Below are 8,819 nucleotides of genomic sequence, written 5' to 3'. Positions count from 1 at the left end.
TGGGTGGGGAGACCTAGCATGTGTGCGTATTGCCAGGGGACAGCACCCAGGGCCAGGGGCACTGGAGTCCTGGGAGGGACACGGAGACCAGAGAAGAGGTCAAGGCAGATCACCGGCCTGCAGAGGGCGCTCCAGAGGCTGGTGAGCTAATTCCCTGGATGACCAGAAGGGGGGGCCACAGGGGTGAGTCTAGACCTCTTACAGCCACAAAGGTGAATTATTGAAGATGCCTGTAAGTAGAGAAGCTGGATCAGCAGTAAATCTCCCATGTCTGCTCATACAAACAATGCAAAACATTGAGACTTCCCTGAACAACCTTCTGTTAAATTTACCCAGCAGCAAATTGATGGAGGACCTGGCACCATTTTTTTTAGACCTGTTTTTAGCAGCAAGACTGTGATGGTGTGTAGCACAGCAAAGCCATGAAGTAAGTGGTATAGTGTTTTGGATATGTGAGACACCACACTATTATTGTTACCTGTCATTGCTTTGGCACCATCTGTGCAGACAACAATATATCACACCCACTGACTGTGAAAATCTTTGACTGCTTCCTGAAATGTCTTAAATAAGCATTCTCCTGCTGTGTGTCCTGGCACAGTTTTACACAAAAATAATCTTTCTTTAATAAAACCTAGAAGCTGTGCAGCATTAGCCCTATCAGTTGACTCATCACGTTGAATTGTTCGAACATAAGAATGGCCCTAGTGGGTCAGACCAAAGGTCCATCTAGCCCAATATCCTGTCTTCTGACAGTGGCCAGTGCCAGGTGCCCCAGAGGGAATGAACAGAACAGGTAATCAGCCAGTGATCTATCCCCTGTCTCTCATTCCCAGCTTCTGGCAAACAGAGGCTAGGGACACCATTCCTGCCCATCCTGGCTAATAGCCATTGATGGATCTATCTTCCATGAATTTATCTAGTTCTTTTTTGAACTGTTATGCAGTGGTTCTCAAACTTTTATATTGGTGACCCCTTTCACACAGCAAGCCTCTGTGTGCGACCCTCTTTATAAATTAAAAACACTGTTTTTATATTTACTACTACTATAAATGCTGAAGGCAAAGCAGGCTTTGGGGTGGAGGCTGATAGCTTGCGACCCCCCCCCCCATAATAACCTTGCAACCCCCTGAGGGGTCATGACCCCCAGTTTGAGAACCCCTGCTGTTATGGTCTTGGCCTTCACAACATCCTCTGGCAAGGAGTTTCACAGGTTGACTGTGCTTGTGTGAAGAAATACTTCTTTTTATTTGTTTTAAACCTGCTGCCTGTTAATTTCATTTGGTGACCCCTAGTTATTGTGTTATGAGAAGTAGTAAACACTTCCTTAGCTACTTTCTCTACATCAGTCATGATTTTATAGACCTCAATCATGTCTCCCCTTAGCCGTCTCTTTTCCAAGCTGAAAAGTCCCATTCTTATTAATCTCTCCTCATACGGAAGCTGTTCCATACCCCTGATCATTTTTGTTGCCCTTTTCTGAACCTTTTCCAATTCCAATATATCTTTTTTGAGATGGGGCAACCACATCTGCACACAGTATTCAAGATATGGGCCTACCATGGATTTATAGAGAGGCAACATGATATTTTCTGTCCTATTATCTATTCCTTTCTTAATTATTCCCAGCATTGTGTTTGTTTTTTTGACTGCCGCTGTACATTGAATGGATGTTTTCAGAGAACTATACACAATGACTCCAAGATCTTTCTTGAGTGGTAACAGCTAATTTAGACCCCATCATTTTATATGTATAGTTGGGATTATGCTTTCCAATGTGCATTACTTTGCATTTATCAACATTAAATTTCATCTGCCATTTTGTTGCCCAGTCACCCAGTTTTGAGAAATCCTTTTGTAGCTCTTCGTAGTCTGCCTGTATCTTAAATAGATAGTCATTGTTCCTGAGATTTGAAACTTTTATCTCAATCATCCTCAGCTGCATCACTAGAGCTGTGTGTGAATTTGATTTTCCATTTAATGTGAAATTCCTTAATTTTGAATATATTTTCTGTTCCAAGACACAATGAAAACAAAATTTCAAAACACCCCACAAAACAAAATTCTGAAAAAAAAATTGTTTGGGATACATTTAAATATTTTTTTGATAACTGAAATATTTTGTTCACATTTCAACCTTTAACTTTTTTTAAAAAGTGTATAAAAATCCATTTAATTTAGAAGTCATTTCAAATTGAAAAATCAAAATATTCCATTCTGAAAGTGCCTTGTTTTGTTTTTTCAAAACTAAATTGTGTGGAAAATCAACATTTTTCTAAATGTTTTGATTTTGATGGGACTGGCATCTTTAGCCAAAAAATCATTTTGACAAATGTTCTGAATAGCTCTGCACATCAGTAATGTTGCATAAGAAAGTGTTTGACAAAAGTAACTGTTTTCAAATTTTGGAGCTGCTTCAAGCCCTGTAACTTTTGACACAATGTCTGTTTTCTGAAAAACTTTGTACTTTACACTGTTGTGCGATATGTAGCGATACCAAATAAGGAGATGTCTGAAGGGAGTGTGTGTTGATATTGCCAGTTTGAGTAATCAACTCTTGTTGATTTTTTTCAAGGCTTTGTTTTCTCAGAAAAAAATATCCTTAGTTTCTTTCATTGACTAATGTTTGGTTACTAAATGTTGCAACAGCGCTGAAGACTTCACATTTTTGGTAGCAGGCACTTCAGGGGACTCTGCAGACTATGGTGTTGAGCAGGGCCGGCTCTAGGCACCAGCCCTCCAAGCATGTGCTTGGGGTGGCACTTTCTAAGAGGCGGCACTCCAACCCCCCTTTTTTATTTTTATTTTTTATTTTTTTTGCTTGGGGCGGCATTGCTAGGAGCCGGCCCTGGCCCAGCCACTTGCCCTGTCAGCGCGAGCTGGGATCCGCGCCCCCTGCCCAGCCCGGCGGCGCCCTGTACAGCCCACTCGGGAAACGCCGTGCTGCCCTGGGGAGACTTGGCACAGCAGCGGCAGCAGCACCCCATCTCCCTCCCTGCATCCCGGGCCCCGTTCCCCCCCACCCGGCTCCTCACACGCTCCGGGAGCCCCTCTCGTGGCCGCTGCAGCCCGGGCTGTGGCGGCGGCGAGAGGGGCTCCCGGAGCGTGTGAGGAGCGCGGAGGGAGAGAAGCGGAGTCCCCTGGAGCCGAGCCTGGGCTGCGGCGGCGGCAAGAGGGGCTCCCAGAGTCAGGGCCGCCCGGGTGGGGGGTGGCAAGTGGGGCAATTTGCCCCGGGCCCCACAGGGGCCCCATGAGTATGTCCAAGGCTCCCCCTGCCTCCGTCTTTCCCCATCCCCCGGCATTTCAGCTGGTAAGGGGGCGGGACTGCAAGCTGTGGCCGAGCAGCGGGAACTCAGGCCCCGCTGGAGACACCAGGCGGCTGCAGTGATGTTTGGGAGAGGGGGTAAGGGGCACCTCCGACCCCATCCCCCTCACAGTCCTGACCCCCACCTCCGAGCCCAGCCCCTCTGAGCCGGACACCCCCCGACCCCATCTCTCCACAGCCCTGAGCCCAGCCCCTGTGAGCTGGGCACTCCCCAACCCAGAGCACAGCTCCCCACCCAGGCCTGGACAACAGCAGCACCACCCCCAGGCAGCGACCATCACCCCGCAACAGCCCATTATGTAACTGCAAATGTATACATACCATTAAAGCATTTAATGTTTTTAAATAATGTATTGTATTTTCAAATTATTACAAATTAATTTTTGAATGTATTTCACTGGTTATTTTTTACATTTCCAAATACACATTATTATAGTATTGCAACTTTTTTTTTATGGAAGGGGCCTCCAAAATTGCTTTGCCCCAGGCCCCCTGAATTCTCTGGGCAGCCCTGCCCAAAGTGTGTGAGGAGCCAGGGAGGGAAGTGGGGTCCCCTGGAGCCGAGCCCGGGCTGTCATGGTGGTGAGAGGGGCTCCCAGAGTGCGTGAAGAGGTGAAGCGGCCAGCTGGGCTCGTCAGTGCTGAACAGGTAGCCCCGCAGCCGGAGATCCTCGCCTTCCCGCCCGCCGGGGCTAGGCCAGGGCGCGGTGAGGCTGAACAGCAGCAGGTCCAGTGGGCTCTCCAGTTCCTCAGCTGCCAGCATGTCAGGGGTGAGGGCGGTGAGCACAAACTGATCCACCTTGGCTACCAGCAGCGCCGTGAAGCCCAGGGAGGGGGCCGTGTTCTCTGCGCCGCTCCGCAGCCGCGCCGCCACCTGGAAGTACTCCCGCTCTGTGCTGCCCAGCAGCTCCACCAGCATGGGGACAGAGTCACGGCTGGGCCAGGGCTTGTCCGCCGTGTGCTGGTAGCGGATCCCATGTTTGGGGGGGAGCCCAGTGCTGGGATGGCAGGGGGGCGGGGAAGGCAGCCAAAAATTTTTTGCTTGGGATGGCAAAAAAACCTAGAGCCGGCCCTGGTGTTGAGTCAATCAATATGAAATCATGTCAGTATACTTCTCAATCCCATTTCCCCCCCCCCTTTCTAAGGTGTCCTTGGGGCAACTTGCCTCAGTCCCATTCACAAAGTGATTTCTCCCCGCCCCCCGAATATCCCTGGCTAGTCTGAGCTGCTTCCTCAGCTCCAGTGATGCCAGCTCCCTCTGGCTCCCTGCTTATGGCCCTGTAATCCTCAACACTATCAAATCTTACTTGAGCCCTGGGTTAGTTGCTTCTCCCCTTAGGCGGGGGGAAGGGCCTTTAGATGTGGGCAGGCTTGCTGGGAACTCAATAGATGCAGTGATGCCTGGGAGCAGAAAAAAAAACAATGAGTTACTTGAAAGGCTTCTCTGCCTTCCCTGCTCCAGCAGTGTTGGAGCAAGCAACCAGCTACCAGTCAGGCCCAAGTCCATTGGAGAACTTGCATCTCAACAAGGCATTTCCCTTCTCCCCTGCTATTATCTTCAGTCTTAAAGCCAAGAATTTCCCCCAGAGCAGCAGCGAGCCCTATTCTCTGGATTCTTCTGGTAAATGGTGGACAAAGCACAAAGAAAAGTTCAAGGGGAAGACAAAGAAATTAGGCAGTCGCTGAGTAGAACATTAGGTAGTCCCTGAGTGTTAAGAGACTGGGGGAGTCAAAAGAAATTCACTCCATATAATCACTCACAATAAAGAATTCAATTTGTCAGGACAGGAGGTAAAGATATCAAGAATGTAGATAGGGAAACTGAGGCAGGGCCACTCCAGACCAATCTGAGGCTATGAGGGAGCCCTCAAGAGGTGGCGCTGCCTTAGTTTTCCCTACTTTACTGGGCTCTGTCAGGTTACCAGACAAACTCTTCTTTAGTTCAGCTATATCCCTTTTTGGGGCTAGAGTTATTAAAATAAAATCATTCCCAAAATACAATTCTCAATATCCCTATCAAATCTATACTCCCAGGCTCTCTCCCTGAAGACTAAGGGTTCTCTAGTAGCACCTACTCACTCCCAGAAGCCTGCCTACCTGCTACAGCTTCCTGCTGCTCTTTATAGAGGAATCAGCTCATCTGTGCCCAACTGGTTCTACTAATTAACCCCTTAACTGTGATGGGCAGGGCTAATTGAATGGAGCTCCTTGGTTCCAGCTCTCTAGTCCTAAAAGGGGCAGGCCACCCAGTTACAATGTATAAGGAAAGAATAGGGAGTTCATGTTGCTGAATAATTTCTTTTCAGGGACTGAAGATTGCCTGTTCTGATGCTGTTTGAGAGTCAGGAGATATCTGAGGGGATAACTTCTCCTTTAGGAGAAATCTATAAAACATGATGTTGTTTGGACTATCCTTTGTAGCAGTGCCAGCAGACAACTTATATGCACCATCAAAGACTTCCCTGTATGTTTTCCTTTGGGTGTCACAAGATAGTTGTAGTAAATAGCAATTTGGTAGCACAAAGGTGACCTTTTGTTAATCTTTACGTCAAGCATTCTATCATGTGTATCTGTGTGCAGGTCTGTGTCTGCTGCACATCCTGACTGCGTACATTTTATGCCTTTAACTATTTAGATGTTTTTATATTAGATTAAGGTACAACATGGATTCATTGTTATATGTGAAAATGTTGCATCTTTACAATATCCTTTGTAGCATGAGTTTTGACTAATTGGGAATTTAAGGAGCTTTGAAATGAGGATTTATCAGCTGGAATTGAATTAGCCTATGCTGCATACCTTTTCTGACTTACTGGGCTTTTTCTTGTATAGTAAAGAACTTTACAAACAAATACCACTATATAGAAATATTTGGATTTTAGACACTTTTGCTGTCTCTAAGATTTAATTACTAAGATTTTGGCCCTCAAAACGTCTCATAATTTGCTGTGAACTTCTTTCTTTGAAGATGTAGGTACTTTTGGTATTTAAAAATATTTGCAGGTAAAAGGTGTCTGGGGAATACTTTAAGTATTGACAGTGTTGAGTTAGGGGTGCATCCCATTTTTAGTGGAAGCTTTAGTGACAGATTGTGCAGTTCACACATGACCCATGTTGGGGTGGTGCATTGCCTTATGGAGCTCTAAGCAATGTCCTTCACAAAGCACAATTTCTTGTGACTCTCTGATGGTCAACTCCACAGGATGTGCTCTCCACAGGAGAGCAAGGCCCTGGCCCTCTTCAGCCCTGGCCCTCTTCAGCCCCTCTGAGCTCCAAAGAGTGCCTGGAGGGAGCAGTCCCAAGCATAGAGACTACTGTTGTGTCTGGCCCTTGTGTTGGGTGGACACAAAGGAAATGTCTCCTTATTCTCATACTTACTCTCACTCTCTCTCTCTCCTAACTCCCTGAGCACCAACACTAGGGATAAACAACGTATGGCCCTTAGTAGGAGGATGTTATAGGGGGCTATATTGTGGCTTTAGGAAGCACTGCTGCACTGGGAACATGGTGATGGAGATATTGCATCAGTGGGCCTGGCTGGAAAGATTCTGCCCGCAAAGGACGTGTGCCCCCAGAGGCCACTATGGGAACCACACAGAGGATCATCATCTGTGATTCATTTTCACTGGGCAAAGTATGCAATTCTCCCTGTGCTGGCCCTCGTCCAAGAGCTGATGTACAAGGAGGGATGTGTGGCCTGGCTCTGATATTACATTCAGAGTGCAAGGTGCAGTGTTCTGGCAGATGCATGTGTGCAGGTCAGGGAGCTCATGCTAGAGATTTCAAGGAAGCTCTAAAATCTGTTTGTAGATTCTGAAAATCCTGTAGAATAAGTTTGATTCCTGTACCAGTAGGGAACATAGTAAAGTTAAGTAAACTTTTGAAAGGTTAGTCAAGTGGATTCCAATGTGTGTTGACTGGAATGAGATTCACGTGCTTCAGCCGAAGGTTCTGGGAGACTTCAATTCATGCGTTTGTCACAGGGTGAGCTGGGCCTTCATAGGAGCAAAGCCTAGCCCATCAGTGCCTAATATTCCTCCCAGATCAGGGCACTATGGGATACAGCAAGGCCTGCTAGGATGGGGGTACCAGGATAAAAGATAGGTCCTCTCAATGAGAGCATGCAGGGGTAGTGACTTGCTATAAGCCTCTCAAGTGATCGTGTTCGGGACAAGGACTACTGTGGCGAGTTGAGGAAGGAACCCATTACAGGCTTGGTAGAAGTTGCCTCGGGATCTAGAAGAAGCCATAGGGAAGAGCAGCACTATGTTAGCAGGGCTCTCAGGGGAGTCAGAGTCTGAACCGATGCCTGTGGCAATTCCTCAGAGAGAGAGAGCTGAAATAGGATCTGCAAGATGTTTGGCCAAAGATGCTAGTGGAAAGGCTAGAAGGAAGAAATTGGAGGAAGCCCACCAAGAAAGTGGCCCTTGGTAATCATGAAACCAAGCAGTGTGGAGTTTGTGGACAGACACCCCTATATAGAGCCTGAAATAACGGGAGAGCCTGGTATTCTCTTTCATGCCACCTAGAGGTAGAAGGAAAACGCTTAAAATGGCAATTTTTTCATAATTAAAATGAAGAAATGTCATCACTGCTTTCCTGATTCTTTTGTAAATGATCCATTGCCTGCTGGATGTACAGTGACTATATTCTGAAGCTGCAATTTAGCATGTATTTGTTTCCTTGGGTGTTCTGTTGTACCATTCAGAATTAAGAACTATGGCTCTGAACCTAGTCTAGAAATCTGTGGAATCCAAAGAATTAAGAAATGACTCTTTTGACCACTGCATATTTGGGTCCAATTCAAATCCCACTGCAGTCAATGCTTTCATTGACCTCCGTGAGCTTTGGATTGTGGCCATTAAGAGTTCATAGTATTGGGTATTTTACTCTTCAGTACTAGTACTTACAATGTCACTTCTGCACTAGTATCAATAAGTTATTTACCTCTTTTTTTGTAATCCCAAATGCCCCTCTCTGCTCCTTGTGCCTGCTTGCACCACCCTGTGATAGTTTTATGTCCTCTATACTTGGAACATTATCAGTGTTCTGGGTGCTAAACATTGTTATTCTCCGAGACTTAGAGATTTTGAAAGGCTTGAAAGAAAAAAAGATATCACTTTTTCAATTCACCCTAATGTCTTAGGTAGCTTTCAATTAAAATGGGTATGTCTACACTGCATCTGGGAGCATACCTCCCAGAGTGAATAGACTGACTCACATTATCTCTACTCAAATTAGTGTGCTAAAAATAGCGGCAGGGATGTTGTGGCTTGGGTGGTGATATGGACTTGCTACCTGAGCTTGGACCTGGAGTTTGGGTGGGCTTGGTCTTGTGAGGATAGACCAAGCTACTGTCCATGCCACAATGTCCACCCTGCTATTTTTAGTGTGCTAGCTCTGGCAGAGCTAGCGTGAGTCTGTCTACCTGAGTTGGGAGGCATGCTCTCAGCTGCAGTGTAGACACATCCTTAGGGTATATCTACAGAGCATTT

This window comes from Chrysemys picta, chromosome 5 (assembly GCF_011386835.1).
Source record: "Chrysemys picta bellii isolate R12L10 chromosome 5, ASM1138683v2, whole genome shotgun sequence".
Lineage (NCBI taxonomy): Eukaryota > Metazoa > Chordata > Testudines > Emydidae > Chrysemys > Chrysemys picta.
Note: the sequence above shows the minus strand (reverse complement) of the source record.